General features: G+C 52.5%; 1 protein-coding gene across 1 annotated transcript in view; it reads right to left on the bottom strand.

Moving 5' to 3' along the window:
- IL17B (interleukin 17B) overlaps positions 1-19,086 on the bottom strand; it is a 47,627-nt gene that overhangs the window by 27,686 nt on the left and 855 nt on the right. The window lies entirely within an intron of this gene.

Raw genomic sequence — 19,086 nt, 5'->3', positions numbered from 1 at the left:
CAGCCTCCCAAGGAGCTGGGATTACAGGCACACTCCACCATGCCCAGCTAATTTTTTGTATTTTTTACAGAGATGGGATTTCACCATGTTGCCCAGGATGGTCTCAAACTCCTGGACTCAAGAGATCCTCCTGCCTCAGCCTCCCAAAGTGCTGGGATTACAGGTGCGAGCCACCACGCCTAGCCATGTGGACAGCTTTCCATGGTATGATGCTTTTGAGAAAATGGTTGGATTGCAAGGCAAATAATTATAGGCATTTCATCACTAATTGTCCATGTTCCCACCTCCCACATACCAACTCTACCAACAAAAAAAAAGTTTTATGTTCATTGAAGAGAACATATGGAGCTTGATTTTTTAACTCAGGGGTTATGGGCCTTTTCAATATAAAATTGTTTCCCAATCGGCCACCTCTCAGCTGAGCCTTCTGGGTAGAATTAGTGTGAATTCAGGGTTGGAGATTAGGACAGGTTGGGAGGTGAGAACAGAAAGGGTAAAGTAAAGTCCATAGGATCTCAGGGCTGGAAGGGACTTGCCAAGTTTTCCAGCCTCTGCTTGCATTCCCTTAGTAACAGGGAACTCACCACTTTACCAAGACAGCTTGTTAGCCCACTTCATCCTTGGTTAGTTCCACTGGCTTAAAAAGTATTTCCCATGGGGATCTAGATTCCATCTTCCTAAAGGTTCCAACTGTACCAATTCAAGGTCTTCCTTGGTCACTCTGTAGAGAAGTAGAGCCAGCTCTCCCAGGGCCCATGAGTCCTCTATTCTCCTGGACAGCATCCCCCTCCCCCTGACTAAACACACCATCTGAAAACACAGGACTCACCGATGCAAACTCACTCTCATACTCAGCTCCTAACAGGAACCTCCCTTCACCGCCCAAGAAGCCTTACTCACACATACCAAGCCGCAGTCTGTCGACCTGTTTTCTCTAGGAATGGAGGGATTTCAAGGCTGCCTCTCCCAGTCTGGAAAGAAAAGCCACTTCACAGAATGAGTGGTTCATAGTGTAAAGTGTTCATAACTCCCAAGAGACAGTATGGGCAGGAAACAGAAACAGCTTCCAAATATTTGAGACAGATTTACGGACACTGAGTCACAAATGGCTGCCATGTACTTCACCTTTTGAGCTAGTCTAGTGGCAGAACACCTCTCTCCTGATGTTCAAGGACCTGTCTCCGGGTCGCTTCAGTTCCTTGTCTTGACCTCTTGCAATGGGCTTTCTGCTGAACAAGCCCGTTGTCTCATGGGCATAGCCGACCAAAGCACCCGGCCAGGTGCAGAGTTTTTGGGCATTTCAATGGTGGGGGTCTCTCCGCAGCTTGCACTGCTAGTTTTTGTTTGTTCTTGATGATGAACTCTCTGCTGTTTATACAGTAGCAGAACTCACAGAGGCATAACTTACGTTTCACAGCCTCCAGAGTGGACTTTACATAAACACAATGTTTCTGTTAGGCCGACTTTATCTTCCCTCTACAATCTGTCGGTGGTGGTTTGGAGTATTTGACCGGGCCACTGTGCAGGGGTGGGGAGTGGTGTTACAAGCCTTCTCTAACCCACCATCTCTGACCTGCACCCCAGGGCATGCACAGGAATGGAATTAATCTTCTTGGTTTGGAAAAGAAGGGGATGACATTAGTGGTGAAACCTCTGTGTCGGGCTCTTGCACCGCAACTCTGAGTCATAGCTTACATCGATCAAGCGCTCACTCTGAAGCAGGCTCAGGGCTAAACCTTCACAACCATTGACTCTGTGCTACAGAGGAGACAGTGATCTTCACAGAAGTTAGTTCCCAGAGGGCTTTCCCCAGCCCCACCGTTGGGAGCAGAGGGGCAGGGCTGAGCCCAGTCTGACTCAAGTCCTGCTCACACCTTCCTCCAGGACTGCAGGGACCACCTCGCCCAGCCCTCATGGCAATGCTGAAGGCAGGTGTGATTCTCGCCATTTTACCCAGGGGGGAAAGGGAGGCTGGGAGCGGCAGACCTCACAGCTAGGAAGTGGCCAAGGCAGGAAGAAGCCCATCGGCCTCTCAACACCAACAGAATTCTTTCCTCAGAAGGAATGAGGGAGGGTGGAGGGGTAAGGACATGGCATTTTTAATCCTCCTGTTGGACTGGGAGCCTCTTAAGGTCAGGGACAGTGTCTGATTCAGCACTCCACCCCCTCGGGCCCTCAAATGGCCCCACTCAGGATGTCACAAGGCCCTGTGTGCTGCTGGAGGGGCTCCCAGGGTCAGTGACAGGCAGACCACAGCCTCTGGCCTGGAAGGAGGAGAGAGGGGTTGGCAGGCCCATCCAGGCTGGGGGTCTGAGGAACTGTGAATGAGGCCGTGAACAGAGACCGCTGGGGTCCAGCAGGCTTGGCCGCAGAAGGGAAGCTCTGTGCAGTGGAAGGCAGGACCGGGTGGCAGCCCTGGGAGCAGGCCCCGCTGGCCCCTGGGAGGAGCCCTCCCTGGGCCTCAGCACGACACTCCTAGGCTGGCAGCTGAGGCCTGGTTCACGTGATCCCTTGATTTGTCTTTTCTGACCTTTCTTCATAGACACTCTAGGAAGCCTGGGGACACAGCCTGCCAGGAGAAGTCACACTCTCATGAAAGAGCTAGCCAGCAAGAAACTAGAACCGTGGACATGTAAGATAGGCACATGCGTGGCGAGTCCTAAGAGGGAAGCAAGCAGAGGGTGTGACAGAATACTGAGGGGGCCAGGGAATGGCTCTTCCAGAGGGGACTTCTGAGTCGGAGACAAGAGCAGGGGAAGGAGCGGCATGAGAAGCTCTGGGAAGAAGGCATTTTTGGCAGCGAGCAATGCAAGTGCAAAAGCCCTGAGGCATGAAAAACACTAAAGAATCTGTAGGAGGCCAAGGTGGCCAAGCAAAAGGAGAAAGAGGGACTCCGGCAAGAGATGGGCATTTCTCAGGACTGCGATGGCAGGGAAAAGAGAGCCCCCTGAAAGACATTCCAGATTCAAGCCCCTGCCCTGTGGCGACCCTGCCAGGTGGCTGGGTCAGGATCTTCCTCGTCAGGCCCAGGCCTAGTTTGCATGATGATGGGAGTAGCTTCCCAGGGTCTGGGCTCTCCTTCCCCATGTTCTCCTGTTCCCCCCAATTCCCATCACCCAGATTCCAGGAGCCAGGACTGGTGTCTCCCCCACTGGAGGTTCCCAGAAAGTCTCAGAACTCCCACTGCAGTCCTGGGACACAGGGGTTGGGGGAGAGGAAGGAAATTCTCACACAGCTTTCTCCCAGGGAGTTTGCTCTTGTTCCCAGGCTGACAACTGGCAACCCTCAGAACTCTGTTCCCCACCCCCTTCTTCCTCCTCCTCCTCCTCCTCCTCCTCCTCCTCCTCCTCCTCTCCCTGCCTCCCTCTCTCCCCTTCCCCCGCTCTCAGGCTTAATGACTTCCACATGGGCCTCTGGCGGCTGGAGCCAAGGCTCCCAGCATTGTCTGAAATCTCCAAATTTAGAAGAAATATGAAAATTGTCAACCACTCCTTCCTTAGGGGGTAAAAGCAACATTCAGCACCGGGGGCAGGTCAAGGCGAGGCAGTCACGTGGGGGGTGCCTGGGCCAATGGGGGGCCCTGGGAGGGCTCAGCACCCGCCTCGCCCCAATACGGGGCTCGCCTCTTCAGCTCATATAAGGTAAAAGGCAGAGTGGCCTCTGTGGCCAGGGAGCCTCAGGCAAGGGACTAAGGGGAGGGGGGCTCAGTGCCAGCTGCTTAAAAATGCCCCTGTGGCAGCGAGGGGCACCAGAGGCTGGGTCTAATTAGTTCAGAAGCAGCGACACCCCCAACCACTCCCCAAACAGTCTGGCTCCCGTCTCCAGGCCCCAAGGAGCCACACCTGGACCAGACCCCAGGAAAGGTAAGCACCAACGGCAGACCTGGGATCCGTGGGTGGGGGCCTCTGGGAATTTCCCCAGGGGGATGCTGCAGCTGGGGGTCTTGCTGTCTTGCTAACTGGCTCTGTCCCTTTCTGGAGACAGATTCTCTGGGTCTCAGTTTCCCCATCTGTACAGGGGCTGGAGTCGATGATCTCTAAGCATCCATCCAGCTGATCGGCTCTAATTCTATGGTCCTATTGGCTTCTAGGATTCCTTCTTGTTGTAGTCAATGGGGGGAAGAAGGGGCAGAGGGAGTGGACAGAGTTAACATCCTATCAGCCCGAGCGTCACCACGGTGCCCGAGTCTGGGGCAGTCTCCCTGGCTTCTACATAGGCAGTGCTTCTTCCTCATTGTATGGGTCTTTGATTTTGCAATTCCAAGAGCCTGGGGCTCCGGCAAGGAAAACGGTTTTCAAATAATGGTTTCGAGAAACAAAGCTGGGGAAGAAGCAATGTAAGCTCAGGCTCTGGCAGGCAGGCAGAAATCCTGGGAAGGCTGGGTGCTGACGGCACATGGAGAAATGGGAAGGGATGCTGGTGAGAGGAGACAGGGGCACTTAGGCTCCGGCCCCAGCTCAGCTCTCAGTGCCTGGCTTTGTGGTCTTGGGCTGGCCCCCTCCCTTCTCTGGGCCATAGTTTCCCCATCTATATAGCAAGGCCATTGGACAAAATGGTCCCTCTGCAGATGTGGCTTCTGAGTTGTTTGTGCTTGAGGGACAGACAGTGTTGGGAAGTTCCCCCAGGAGGTCTCTGAGCCGAGTCTGCACTTTGACCACAAGCTTGGAGTCCAAGCAGATGAAGCCCTGTGGGAGCGTTTGGAGGTTAAGCCTGAGTGAGGGAGAGTAGCTGAAGGTTCTGTGACTGAAGGCTTGGCCAGAGGGGTGCCCCGAGCCCTCCAGATGAACTTGGCTGCAACCAGCCTCTGGTGGGGAAAGGACTGATCTCTGGATTCAACCACACAGGAATGCGGGACACAGAAGTAGGAAAGGGATGGAAAAGACAGCAGAGGGCTTCGGGGGATGAAGCAGTGGGGCCAGGGGACTTAGAGAAACGCAGGAGGCTTATGATGGGAGGCAGGGCTGGGTAGAAGCGGAGGCTTAGGATTGGAACTTGAAGACATACAGACAACGTGGAGTCAGGCTCCTCTGAACATGCTCTGGCCACATCCGGAGCCCAGACAGTCCTCTAGCACCGGCCTCTGTCTGGTACCCTCACCTTCCCGCTTCTTGTCACACAAGGCCCAAGGCCATCATGGTTCAGAAGGAGGCTCTCAATTCAACTGCCTGGGTCCAATTCTGGCTTGTTTACTTACTGGACAAGTGACCCTGGGCAAATTGCTTGCTGTTTGAGCCTCAGCTTCCTCCTCTGTAAAATGGGTACAATTCTGAGCTTGCATGGTAGTCATGAGCAGTGAGGGATGTAGGCACATAGAGCAGGATGAACGGGGCTGATGTTACGTCACAGTCAGAGCCCACGCCTCCTGCAGGCAAGATACCCTGAGGTATGTTGAGGGAGAAGTGGGAATGAAACCCAGCCAGGGAATGCCCAGAGTTGCTGAAGGGCTCTGGAACAGGCTCTGGAAAGAGGCAGGAGGAATCAAAAGTCAGAGGCTGTGGGACACAGGAAAGTGATCAGCTTGAGATGCCTGAAGGACTGCGGGGTGGGGGGATCTCCTTTCCTGCCTTTCTAGGGCATTGTGTGGGCAATGTATCTGAACCACCGTGCACTCACCTGCAGACAGGGGACCCCAAGTGAGGCCTAGGAATCTGCATTACAAGCTCCCCAAGAATTCCCATGCACATGGAACTTTGCGAAATGCCGGGCTGTAGGGCAGCCTAGGACTCTCACAAACAGCCAAGGCAACAGAATCCACAGAGAGAAAGCACTGCTTTAGGTTATTTAACGAGCTGATGGCAGAGCTGGAACAGAACCTGCCTCTCTGCCCAGCCAGGGATTCCATGAGGTGGTGCAAATCAGGAGAAACAGATGACACTATTTGTGGAGTTCTTATGAGGTCCAGGCACTACCTACCTAAGATCTTCACATGAACTAATTCATTTAATCCTCACAAGAGCCAGTGAGGAAGGGACAATTATTATCCCCACTCCACAGATGAGGTACCTGAGGCAAAGAGAGGTTAGGTGGCTTGCCTGAGGTCACACAGCTCATGAGTTGTTAAGTTGTGTGTGCCAGCTGCCCCTGGGGGTGCTAACTCCCCCAGGAGTCTCCCACCTCCTGCCCTGCCTCTTAGCTACCTCAAAACTTCCTGGAGACCCTCCAACAGACCGCATGGAAGCGGGCAGAATATGCGTGGGAGACTTCTGGGAGTCAGACACTGTGCTGAACAGCTTGCATTACCATTTAATCCTCCCAGGATTCCTGTGAGGCAGGAATCAGCATCATTCCATCACCCTCACTTTCTAGAGAAGGAAACCACTGCAGCTTACCCAATGTCACGCAATTAAAAAGTGGTGAAGGGGATTTGAACCTAGTCTATGCATCTGCAGAACGCACACTCTTGGGCTGCCCACCCCGACACCTCTGAGGGCAGGGATGAAGAATCCCACCTCACAGAAGAGATGGAGGCCAGGAGTGAGGCCCTGCCAGAGCCTGAGCCCAAGCCTTCTAGATCTGAGGCCACTGCTCTTCTTTCAACCCTGTTGCTGCCCCGCAACAGAAAGTTTGTCATTGGTCCCTCACAGCCACACCACAGCCCTTTGGGCAAAATCAGCCCTTCCCAGCCTGGCCAGTTCTGGGGGAAAATGACACCTGACACCTATCCTTTTTTTTTTTTTTTTTTTTTTTTTTTTGGAAATGAGGTCTTGCTCTGTCAACAACCAGGCTGGAGTGCAGTGGTGAGGCTCCTCAGCTGACTGCAACCTCTGCTTCCCAGGCTCAAGTGATCCTTCCACCTCAGCCTCCAAAGTAGCTGGGATTACAGATGTGCGCCACCACACCTGGCTAATTTTTTGTATTTTTTATAGAGACAGGGTTTCACCATGTTATCCAGGCTGGCCTCAATCTCCTGGGCTCAAGCGATCCCCCAGCCTCAGCCTCCCAAAGTTCTAGGATTACAGGCATGGGCCCCCGCACCCAGCCAACACCTACCCTTGAGGAATAGAAAGATCCAGGCTCCACACCACACACCATCACTGACTCAAGTGGCCGTGTCTGATTCCCGGGTGAGCCTGAGGGGTTCGGGGAGGTAATCTCTGAGGTCCTCACTGCTGGGCCATGCCTGGGCATGGCCTCTTCCTGCAATTTTCCAACTAAACTCTCCGTGGGGCTCAGCGCCATGTGGTGGTTCAAAGAACCATGATGAAGGCTGGTTCGAATTGTTGTGATGACCATTTTTGTCCACATCTCCTAGGACCCATAAGCCAGAGTTTCTCTGGAGCTTATACCTAGAAGGGGTTCTGGGTCCTGGGGTGCAGGCCTGTCAACTTTACAGGAGAGCACTAGATTGCTTTCCGAAGTGGCTGAACCAGGTTATGCTCCCATCAGCAGTGTATGAGCCTCCCTGTCTTCTTGACCACACTTGAAGTCATCAGATTCCTTGGAGCATATGGGTTGCACACTTCATTTTGCATGTATCAAATTTATATAATAAAAAATGTAAGGAAGCCATGGAAATAAAAACGTAGGTGTGACTTCTGTAGGCTGCTATGCTCCTGTGCACGAGGGTGTCTAGAACTTTGCCCCCCACGCACAAGTTGCAGAGCACCCTCATCAAGACATTTACGAAGGCCCTGAGGTGGGATGGGCACCGCCTATGTGGCCCTCCCCCAGCCCAGCAGTATGCAGTGGCCCGGGTCCAATCAAAGGTCGCCTGGGAGGGTGAGTTGCAGGAATTTGGGGAAAAGAGCCCAAGGTGGCTGCCGCCTGCTAACAGCTTGTCTAGATGGGCCCCATGGGGCTTCACCGCACATTGCAAGAGCCCTGGCCAGCCCCCTGCCCACTTGCAAAAGAGGCTGTTGGCAGTAACCCTTCACCACCAGAAACCTTTACTCCAATTCGAAACATGCCTTAATGCACAGTGTGAATTACCCGCTCTCATGGCCTACAGAGGTTGACTCATTCAGGCCCCCTTTTGTTCAAATGAGGAAACTGAGGCTGACTCCAAAGCCTGGGGGCTTTCAGATGTGGAGTGGGTCCCTGTGCCCAGGTGATGAGGGTACCAGGCAGGTCTGGAGCAGGGCTGGAGTGGGGCTCAGATGTGGTAGGCTGGCAGTTAAAGGTGCCAGATGTGAGCCAGTCTACTGGGTTTGAATCCTGGATCTGCCTCATAGCAGCAGTAGGACTTTGGGCAACTCACATAGGTGCTCTTTGCCTCAGTGACCTCATCTGTGATATAGAGATGATAAGAGTACCTGTCTCATTGGTCTATTGAGTTGTCTGGATTAACTCATTAAATAAGTTAAAACTCATGAAGCCCTTGGAACTGTGACTGACACATAGTAAGTACTCAACAAAAAATAACTGCTAAGACCAGCCACAGTGGCTCACACCTGTAATCTGAGCATTCTGGGAGGCCAAGGCAGAAGAATCCCTTGAGCCCAGTATTTCGCAACCAGCCTAAAGATCAACATAGGAAGATTCTATCTCTACTATAAATTTTTAAATTAAATTTATTTTTATAATAATAATAACCACTAAAATGTGATTACTAAAGACAGCTTCTTCACAGTACAAAGAGATGCTCTTCTGAGTAACAACTCTTTGGGGGATAAACTGCCCTTATACCTTCAAAAATAACACCTGCCATATATCAAGTCCTTTCAAGTACCTGGACCTTTACCCAGCACTCTGAGATAAATACCATTATCCCTCTGGGCACACAAAGGCTCAGAGAGATTTAGTCATTTGCCCAAAGTCACACAGCCTGTACGAGGCCAAGCTGGGACTCAAACTCAGTTCTGACTGATTCTAAAATCATGTGTTTAACTGCTGCACTCTAGGACCACCCGCAATGGATCTGTGAACCAGAACCAGCTCTGGTTCTGACCTGCCTAGTAAGGCCTTTGGCATTTGGGGGAGGAGGCCATTGGAAGTCCGAAGCCCCCTTCCAGATTAGGCATGATTGCAGTAAGAGAAGAGACAGACCCTTCAGTCCCCCACCCCTGCTCAGGCTCAAAAATGCAGACCCTGCCAAAACAGTCCTTCTCACCCAGAAGCACCCCATAGGGTGGGCTGAATAACCTTGGGGACCTAGTCAGTCTTGGGCTGCCCCATGCCCTGCACAGCCCACCTGAGGTTTGAGGAAGGGGCAGTTGGCTAGGCCCAGACTGGAGAAAGCCACCCCAACATGGCTCCTCTTCAAGAACCCCCGGCCAGCCACCAGCTTAAGCGCCCTCCTTAAAGGCTCCTCCTCTGACCTTAGCTGTGCACCAAGGGAGAAAAGCAAGCTCCAGGCCGGGCACAGTGGCTCACACCTGCCATCCCAGCACTTTGGGAGACCAAGGCTGGCAGATCATTAAGTCAGGAGTTCGTGACCAGCCTGGCCAGCAAGGTGAAACCTCATCTCTACTAAAATTACAAAAAATTAGTCAGGCATGGTGGTGCGTGCCTGTAGTCCCAGCTACTCTGGAGGCTGAGGCAGGAGAATTGCTTGAACCCAGGAGGCGGAGGTTGCAGTAAACCGAGATCACGCCACTACATTCCAGCCTGGGCGACAGAGCAAGACTCTGTCTCAAAAAGAAAAAAAAAAGAAAGCTCCAAACTGCTCTGCTGCCACATACTCTACTCCTCCTCTCCCTCCAAGGAGGCAGGGATGGGGGTGGAGTGTCTGGAGGGAGGCTGCCTGCTGGCCTGGGGATGGCATCCACAGAGACTATGACACCACCCCTGGCTGGGCTGCTGGGCTCAGAGGCCCCCAGTCAGCCTGCCCAGAGCCTGCCAGCCACCAGGCGTGTGACCCAACAACCCTGATGAGTCTGAGAGCATCTGCCCAGATGAGCTGAGCAAGGCGGGCTGAAGGAGAAAGAGGCCGGCTAGGACCAGGCCCTGGCTCTGCAGCCAGCACACCTGGGTAAGTGTCCCACTCCTCTGGGGCCTCAAGCCGTAATGTTCCCTGGTTTGGGACAGAGGGGACAGTTGAGGTCATTCCATGTGTGACAGTAGACACCTTGATTCTCAGAAAGGGAACATCTAAGGAGCTGGGGGCGTGCCCTGGATAGACAGAGAAGAAGATGGCATTCCAGGTGGAGAGCTCTGTGTACAAAGGTGTGGAGGCAGGACTGCAGAGGCATTTTCAGACAACAGCAGAGAAGCCCAGTTGGCTGGAACCAAGAGTTGGTCTGAAGTTCAGTGAGGCTGGAGGTTGGCGAAGCAGGGAAGGCCTAGAGCGTGCGGTGCTTTGGCAACAGAAACCAAAGCCTCAGAGCTTGGGAAAAGTTCTCCTTGGTATCTGTCTGTCCCTGGGAGGGAGTGCCTTTCTTTAGCCTATTTGTCCCCCTCCCCAGAATACCATCAGCCAAGAACCCCAGTGCAGGGCAGAGACCTAGGAATTTGGATAATGGGCAACTCTGAGATGTCAGGCAATGGGTAAAGGAGAGCTCAGGTGGGACTAGGAGGGGTAGGAAGCCTGAGGGCTGCAGTCACTGTCTTCAGACCGCTCCAGAGCTTCCTGGGGAGCAGGAACAGAGGGCAGGGCATGAAGCCCAGAAAGGCAGATGGCAGCAGAATACTAGGAAGACACCTCCAATAGTCTGTCCAAAGAGGGTGAGGGGATTAGGAAGTACAGACATATCCTGAGTTACAATTTTCTATTTTAAAATGCTATGAAAGCTATATACATTTGGTACCCTCCTCAACTTATGATGCAGTTGGGATGGGGTTGTAAGGTTACTTCGGATAAACCAATTCTATATTGAAAATATCGCAAGTCAAAAATACACGTTCGGGCTAGGCGCGGTGGCTCACACCTGTCATCCCAGCACTTTGGGAGGCCGAGGCGAGCAGATCAGGAGTTGAGGAGTTCAGGAGTTCAAGACCAGCCTGGCCAACGTGGCAAATACCCATCTCTACTAAAAAAAAAAATACAAAAATTAGCTGGGCGTAGTGTCGCACGCCTGTAATCCCAGCTACTCAGGAGGCTGAGACATGAAAATTGCTTGAACCTGGGAGGCGGAGGTTGCAGTGAACCGAGATTGCACCACTGCACCCCAGCCTGGGCAACAGGGCAAAACTCTGTCTCAAAAAATAAACAGAAAAAACACGTTCAACTTACAATATTTTCCATTGACGATGAGTTTTTCAGGAAGTAGACCCATCATAAGTTAAGGAACATCTGTAGTGAGCTCCTCATCACCAGAGGTATGTAAGCTTAGTAGGGACGCCATAGAGAGAAGCCAAACATCAGAAGAGGTTGGGCATCATGGCCTTTCCTACCACCAGCCTCGGATCTCACATGCCAGCTCTAGCTGCTTTGGGACAATCATGAGCTGAGCCTTCCTTCAGCCTGGATGTCAGATTCCCAGCCAGACATGACATCAGTTCTGCCCTGACTTTGCGCAAGGGCCTCTTGGACCTCCTACCTCCTACCTCCCACTTCCTTTCCGCTGCTGCCTCCTGCCTTCCCAGGGGACACCAGGCCTGACCAAAGAGACTTGGAGCCTAGTTGTGAGATGGAGGTCCCCGGGGAACATTCAGCTGATGGCCTTCCGCCCGGCAGGAATGAGACAAAGGGGGCCAGGGTCCCTGGGAGCCCTGTTCACACGCTCCAGAGAGTCTGCGTGGAAATTCCAGGAGGGTCACAGGAAAGCTTCAAATTTAGAACCACAATGCTTTACTTTTTTCCCCTTTTCTCTTCTGTTCCATCCTTTCCCTCAGTGGTCGGTGGGGGCATCATAGGAGTCTGGGAAAGGAAAGCAAGCATCCTCTTGGGCTGAGTCACAGAAAGAGCATGGAAAGACAGACGGTGTGGAGTAGATTGGGAGGCCCACCAGACAGGGCTTGGGGCAGTGGACAGCAGTGTGGGAGAGGATGGAGAGGACCAAGAAGTCAAGGGCATGGCCAAACACCTGTGAGGGTCCTGGAGCAGTGGGCAACTACATTGCCCGGGCCAGCAGCCTTCCCTAGATACTCAAGACCAAAGCTGCCAGAACCTGGGTTCAAGCTGGGGTCAGAGAGTCAGCCCAGGGGTTTCTAGAATAAAGACAGAAGGATCTTGGAAATGGGGCTTCCAGGAATCTCAGGCAATGTGCCCCCATCTCACACTGACTGCAGAGCTCAGAGTCGTACAATATCCATCTCATTCCCTCTGGCGCCCCTGGTAGACGCTTAATAAATATTCCTGGTGTTAAATCCCATACTCATTGCATCATAGTCCTTTTAGAGCTGAGGGAGCTTAAAGAGCATCAGGGCCTATCTCCTCATGTTATAGATGCAGAAACTGAGGCCCAATGACAGGGAGAGACGTGCCAAAATCATGCTGCCAAAGTGACCACATCCTTTGCTTCTTCTCTGCCTTCTAGCCAAAGATGGAGACTATGGTACACTCTTCACAGCCAAGGGCAGGGGACAGAGGAGAGGCGGTGCCTAGGCAGGATGCAACTATCTCCAAGAGATAGTTAGAGGATGGCAGCCTATCTTGAGTTCTGGCTGCTCTGCCCGGGAGGTCCCTTGAATGGCCAGAGATGGTCCCCAGTGCTGTTGGCCTGCTGCAGCGGAAAGAGCCCAAGGCTGGGAATGGAAACCCTTGGTTCTATTCCTGGCTCTGCCCTAACTCTTCATATGACCTTCAATGTGACCTTGCACATGCAGCTTCCTCTGGCCTCAGTGTGTCCAGTGAGAGGCTAGACCCGGCCAGGCACGGTGGCTCACTCCTATAATCCCAGCACTTTGGGAGGCCAAGGCAGGCGGATCATGATGTCAGGAGTTTGAGACCAGCCTGACCAACTTGGTGAAACCCCATCGCTACTAAAAATACAAAAAATTAGCCAGGTGTGGTGGTGCATGCCTGTAATCCCAGCTACTCAGGAGGCTAAGGCAGGAGAATCACTTGAACCCGGGAGGTGGAGGTTGCAGTGAGCCAAGATCGCGCCACTGCACTCCAGCCTGGGTGACAGAGCAAGACTCTTTCCAAAAAAAAAAAAAAAAGAGAGAGTCCAGACCCAACCAGCTGGGCAGTAGGGGGTTCCAGCCATGATCTCCTCCTGTCTCCTGCAAGGATCCTCTCCATCGGTCTCGGTCCATCCTAGATTTTACCTGCCCAGCTCAGCACAGGAAGTGAGCCAGGCACAGAAAGAAAATAGCAGCTCTTGGATTCCCCTTCACCTCATAGCAGCATCTTCTATGCCCAGGCCTTGCTTTCTAGCTGTGAAATTCCCAGAGAGACAAAAAGCTAAGAAAACCCTTAAGATCACCCCAGTAAGGAAAGCTGAGACCAGAGAGAGTCCACAGACGGCTCAAGGTCACACAGCAAACTGGGAATGGGCCTTGGGTTTCCTGACTCCCAACAGTGTTCTTGCCACTGACCACACTGCTCTCCAGAATAACAGGCACATAAGCTGTCCTCGTGTGGACCCCAGCATCGATTTAGCTTGGTGGCTTAAACCCCCACACAGGGAGCTATATTCTCTTCCCCTGGCTGGGACTCAGTTTCTTCTATAAAACAGAGACAGCCAGGTGTGGTGGCTCATGCTTGTAATCCCAGCACTTTGGGAGGCCAAGGAGGGCGGATCACCTGAGGTCAGGAGTTCAAGACCAGCCTGGCCAACATGGCGAAACCCTGTCTGTACTAAAATTAGCCAGGCGTGGTGACAGGCGCCTGTAATGCCAACTACTCAGGAGGCTGAGGCAAGAGAATTGCTAGAACCTGGGAGGTGGAGGTTGCAGTGAGCTGACATCACGCCACTGCACTCCAGCCTGGGGGACAAAGTGAGACTCCATCTCGAAAACAAAACAAAACAAAACAAAACAACAGAGACACAGGGTGGACCAGATGTCTCTAGGAGACTTTCTGCCATAACACTAAGGATCTACCAGGACCCCAGTGCTTTCCTGGGAGGCCCCTGCCAACACCTACCTCAGCCCTATCTTCCCCAAGAGTAGGGCCACCCAGGCCAGGAAATCCCACCAAGTCTTCCCCCTCATTCAGCCCTGTCCCACCCCAGACCCTGAGGCTGGACTTCATCCAGAATTACAGGCTCCAGCCCAGCTCCCCCTCTGAGGATCTGGACTTTTTCTTACCATAAAAGGGCAAGCGTGCCTGTCTTGGTCCCTGCTGCCAACCCTGCTTGGGGAAAGACTGAGCTATTTTTAGAAAACTCAAGGGTTTGCTCCTGAACTCAAGAGGGGCATCTCTGCGCCTGCACCCTGAGAGCCCCCTCCCCATCTTTCTTCCTCCTCCTCCTTCTCCCATCGCTCTCTCCTTTCCCTTTCTCTTTCTCTCTGTCTTGCTGTCAGTCTCACTCCATCCATCTCTCTTCCCTTTTCGCTCCCTCTCCTCCCATCTCGCATCGCTGTTCTGTCTTCCTTCCCCCTCACTTCTTCCTTCTCCCAGAATCTTTTCATAGTCAGCTTCCCTCCCCCACTTCTCTCCCTCAGATCTCGTTTCTGGTGGTGGAAGAAAGTAACACATCTGCACTCCCACCCCTTCTTAAACACTATTTACAACATAAATTCCAAACATCCGCCATCTGGTTCTAGGAAGGGCCAAAAGATATTTGGAGAAGGAAGTCATGATTATTCCATCTTCAAAGCAAAAGGAACTTAAAGGCTCTCTTCTCTCCACCTTCCTCCTGAGGCCCCTTTGTTTAATATTTGGCCAATCAGGATCCCCCAGTGAGCAGAAGAGGTCAGGACGTTTGCTGGAGTCCCAGCTGGACCTGTGACTGGCTAAATCACTTTGAGTTCCTTGCTTCTCCTCTCCATGCCTCAGTTTCCTCATCTGAACAACGGGTGCAAGACTAGAGTGCTTCTAGCACTGATGTTCCAAGACTTCAAGTCCTGGTGCAGAAAATCCATCTGGTCCAGGCCACTGGAGCCTACTTTGGGGCTGAGCAATGAAGGGTAGGGTGGGGGCAAGGGAGTGGGAGGCAGTGAGGGAGTGCCATGCTCATTCCTTGATGCACCAGTTTCTCTCTCGCTCCATGGAGATCTATGCCGGTCATTCACCTGCATTCACACCCACACTCACACCGGGGAATGGGGTGGGGTCAGACTATCCCTCCATGTCTGATCTAGAAGGACTCTGGACACTCTAGAGTCCAGTCCTGTCCCCACCACATCATGTAGATGTGGGCCCTTGAGGCTCAGAGAGGGGAATACCCTTGTCCACAATCACACAGCATATCTACAGAAAACCTGGTACCTAGCCTGCTGCTCCTCCCACCCAACACATTCCAGAAGAAACCAACATTTGTATTTTCTAGAAAGCATTGCCCAGTCCCAGCGAAGCCCCTGGAACCCTGGAGGCCCATGCTCTTTGCAAAGCTTACAGGACAGGGGGAGAACCAACGTCTTTTTTTTTTTTTTGAGACAGAGTCTCATTCTATTGCCCAGGCTGTAGTACAGTGGTGTGATCTCGGCTGACTGCAACCCGTAACCCGGGGATTCAAGCAATTCTCCTGCCTCAGCTTCCCGAGTAGCTGGGATTACAGGTACGTGCCGCTGCGCCCAGCTAATTTTTGTATTTTTAGTAGAGATAGGGTTTCGCCATGTTGCCCAGGCTGGTCTCGAACTTCTGACCTCAGGTGATCCACCCGCCTTGGCCTCCCAAAGTGCTGGGATTACAGGTGTGAGCCACTGCACTCCGCCGAGAACCAATGCCTTTAACATGATGTGAATTTCTTTTAACAAACAGCACAGAGGGGAGAAATACCGTGGGAAAGAGGCAGAACACCACCACCACAAGGAGAAGCCCCCTTGCTTCTGGAGACAGATGGCTTTCCAGGGCTCAGATGGTCTTCACTTATACTAACAATGCTTTCTCTGTTCACAAATCCCTCTCCAGAAAGACTAACACACACCTAAATATTGCCGAGAGATAGTGACTCCGGTTATCACTCTGTAAAAATGATACGATGGGTAGTTGGTCTTACAAGGGAGCTGTGAGAATGTGTGTGGGGCTGCCTGGAGCCAATCTTTACTAGCTGTGTAACCAGGAGGGAGTGCTGTGACCTCTGGAGCCTCAGTAAAGCGGAGATAAGAATGGTACCTAATTCTTCAAAACAAGGATCGCTGAGTAAAGAAAAGAAAAATTAAAAGAATGGTACCTAATTCAGCCAGGCACTGTGGCTCACGCCTCTAATCCCAGTGCTTCGGGAGGACAAGGCAGGAGGATCACTTGACGCTAGGAGTTCAAGACCAGCCTGGGCAACATAGCAAGACCCCATCTCCACAAAAAATTAAAAAATAAAAAATTAGCCAGGCATGGTGGCATGTGACTGTGGTCCCAGCTACTCAGGAGGCTGAGGCGGGAGGACCGCTTGAGCCAGGAGTTAAAGGTTACAGTGAGCTGGCTGTGCCACTGCACTCCAGCCTGGGCAATAGGTGTTGCCCTGGAAAGCAAGATCTTGGAGAGTGAGACCCTGTCTCTTTAAAAAAAAAAAAAAAAAAAAAGAAAATTATTGGTATTTAACTCATAAGAGACTTTGAGGATCAGATGAGAAAAGCTGTGTAAAATAAAGCACTTGGCAAGTGTGGGGTGCATCAGAAGCACCCAATGACATGTGAGCTCTCATTATGATTACAGCATGTCCCAACGTGCCTATTGCACAGTCAGCCGGACAGGTGATGGTTCTTACCTTTGTCACTCTTTTCCCAGTTTCTGCCCTCACCGAAGGGCCAAGTGACAGACTCACAGGGATCCTGGTGTCTATGCCCCACCTGCCCCCAGGGCCTGAGCTGCTTGAGGCAAGGCTTGGGATTCTAGGCTGGGCAGGTCTTTTTTTTCCCTCTCTTCCCTTTTCCCTGCAATGCTCTTGTTTCAGCCTCAAACTGCGTTCCCAGGGCTTGCTCAAAACTCCCCAGAGCGACCCTCCCTGGGGAGGAAGTGGGGAGCGTGTGAGGCTGGTGAACTCAGCTGGGGTGTCAAGGGGGTGGGAGGGCACTCTGGGAACAGAGGCCCAGGGAAGCTGTGCAACAAAGGGGACATGGAAAGGGCCACGCAGGGGCTCCCACAGCTTCCCCAGATGCCTCTTCAGACCTTTGCTCTCTCCCTGCTTCTGCTGTTCCTCCCAGGGCTGGGCTTTGCTATGGCCCCAGCCCTATGCTAATAATAGAAATGGCAGCCATTTATCATAGGCTTATGATGTGCCTGGAAATATGCTCGCACTTGACATCTGCCTCATTTGACCTTCACAAACAAGCCTGTGACATCGGAAACAGGCTCAGAGAGGTGAAGACACCGGCTTTAGATCACACAGCCAGGAAGTACTAGAGGCGAGATTCAAACGCAGGTCTGCATGACTCCAAGGCCTGTGTCTTTTCTTTCCAGACATGTGGTGGAAACCCTGGGGCCCTGGAGCCCAAGGAGAGCAAGGGCTGTAACAAGCGCACAGGTGTGAGTGCGCTGAGGCAGGGGAACTGTGGGCAAAGAGGTCCCTCCAGAAAGAGCTGGGTGTGAGTATGGGTTCGTGAGCTTGCCTGGAGCCCCAGCCTCAGCCCTCTCTCACTGAGGTGCCATCTGGCTCACAGATGTGGCCCATTCCCAGCCCCTCGTGTTTCTTGGAAATGAGCAAGGCCAGGAAAGGGCACAGGGGCTTTCGCAATGACCGTGGCGATGACAGCTTTGACGTGTGGTCATCCAGCTGGCCACTGCCCGCACCCAAGAGAAAGCTGGATTGAGCATCAGGAGCCTGGGTTCAAGTCTGCCTCTCAAGCTATTCCACAAGTGACCCTGGGCAAATCACACAGGCTCCTGGAACTTCAGAAAGGGGAAGAATTATTCCTGCCTCTGGCGACATCAGTGAATGTGCCTTGAGTTATGGGAGTGTTTTGCAGGCTGAAAGCTTTGTTTACATGGAAGGGGTCAAAGACAGCCATAAGTCTGTCCCTTTGGTCTTGGTCATCATGTTAACCCCAGGTTTTGATTTAACCCTACATGCTCCTTTCTTATGTGTGAGGATGAGGCGGGGGCATTGGTCAGAGGAGCCTCTGGGAAATTTCCTTTCAGGACAGTTCTTTTGTTAAGGGGCCTGGGTGTGCTGAGAAGGGAAGGTGGCTCCTCCTGCTCTTGGAGCTTGGAGTTTCTCCTAAGCTCTCCCTTAAAAGCCAGGCAGGCCAAGAAGGGATAATGGTTGCTCACGGCCCCAGGGGCAGGATCTCTGAGGCCCGGAAGATCTCAGTAGGTTTAGCCCAAGAGTATCCAGAAGTGGCCCAGGTCCATTCTCCATCCCTCAGGGCCTGGCAGCCTGGTCAGGACCCTCAAAGGCCATGACCATACCTGTGGGGCACCCTGGTGTCCTTCTGACTGGTGGGATCTTTGTTTCTTACAGGCAAGGGCACTAGCTGGTGGGAGCCACCCCTGCCACGCTGATGTTGGAGAAGCAAGAACTCTGGAGAAGCAGCCTTCTAGGACCAGAGGAGGGCCAGCAGCAGGCAGCTCAGAGACAGAACTGTGAGCCCATCCCACCTCCATCCCTCCGGCACCCACATCTGCTCCCCACCCCAGCCCACCTGCAGGCGGCTCCTGGAGTATCCTGGGTCCCTCAGGATAAACTCCCCACCCTAACCTCAGAATGAACAAGAAACCGGGCCTCAGGATGACGAGAAGCAGAATGGGCCTTGGTAAAGGAAGGTCCCCCACTGATTGGTGGCAGTGTGGGCAGTTCAGGGCTGTCAGGGTCTGGGTTGTAGGTAGAAAGAAATGGAACCCAAGAAGGGAAATCCAACTAGGAGCCAAGAATCCGGTCTACCCCTATCCTCCTTACAAAATAGCAATGCAAAGCCTGCGTGATTTGGACATAAAGCCTTTGTTACTCAACTTGATTTGGTGAATAACAGGCTTGAAAGAAATGTGGAAAATAATAGGAATCTTCCCTAGAAAGGAGTAAACAGGGTTGAGCTCCCAAAGCAGGAAGACCTGGGGCTGTGTGATCTTGAACGAGTCACTCAACCTCTCTGAGCCTAGTGATAAAGAGCCAGCTCATAGGGCTTTGAGAGGGTTTGTGAGGTTGGGCTGGTGTCCCCAGGCACAGCCCTTGGCACATAATGAAACTCAAGAATACAGAGCAGTTTTTACCATTCATCACATTATTC

Source organism: Symphalangus syndactylus, chromosome 7 (assembly GCF_028878055.3).
Source record: "Symphalangus syndactylus isolate Jambi chromosome 7, NHGRI_mSymSyn1-v2.1_pri, whole genome shotgun sequence".
Lineage (NCBI taxonomy): Eukaryota > Metazoa > Chordata > Mammalia > Primates > Hylobatidae > Symphalangus > Symphalangus syndactylus.
This window is presented reverse-complemented; position numbering and strand designations above follow the sequence as displayed.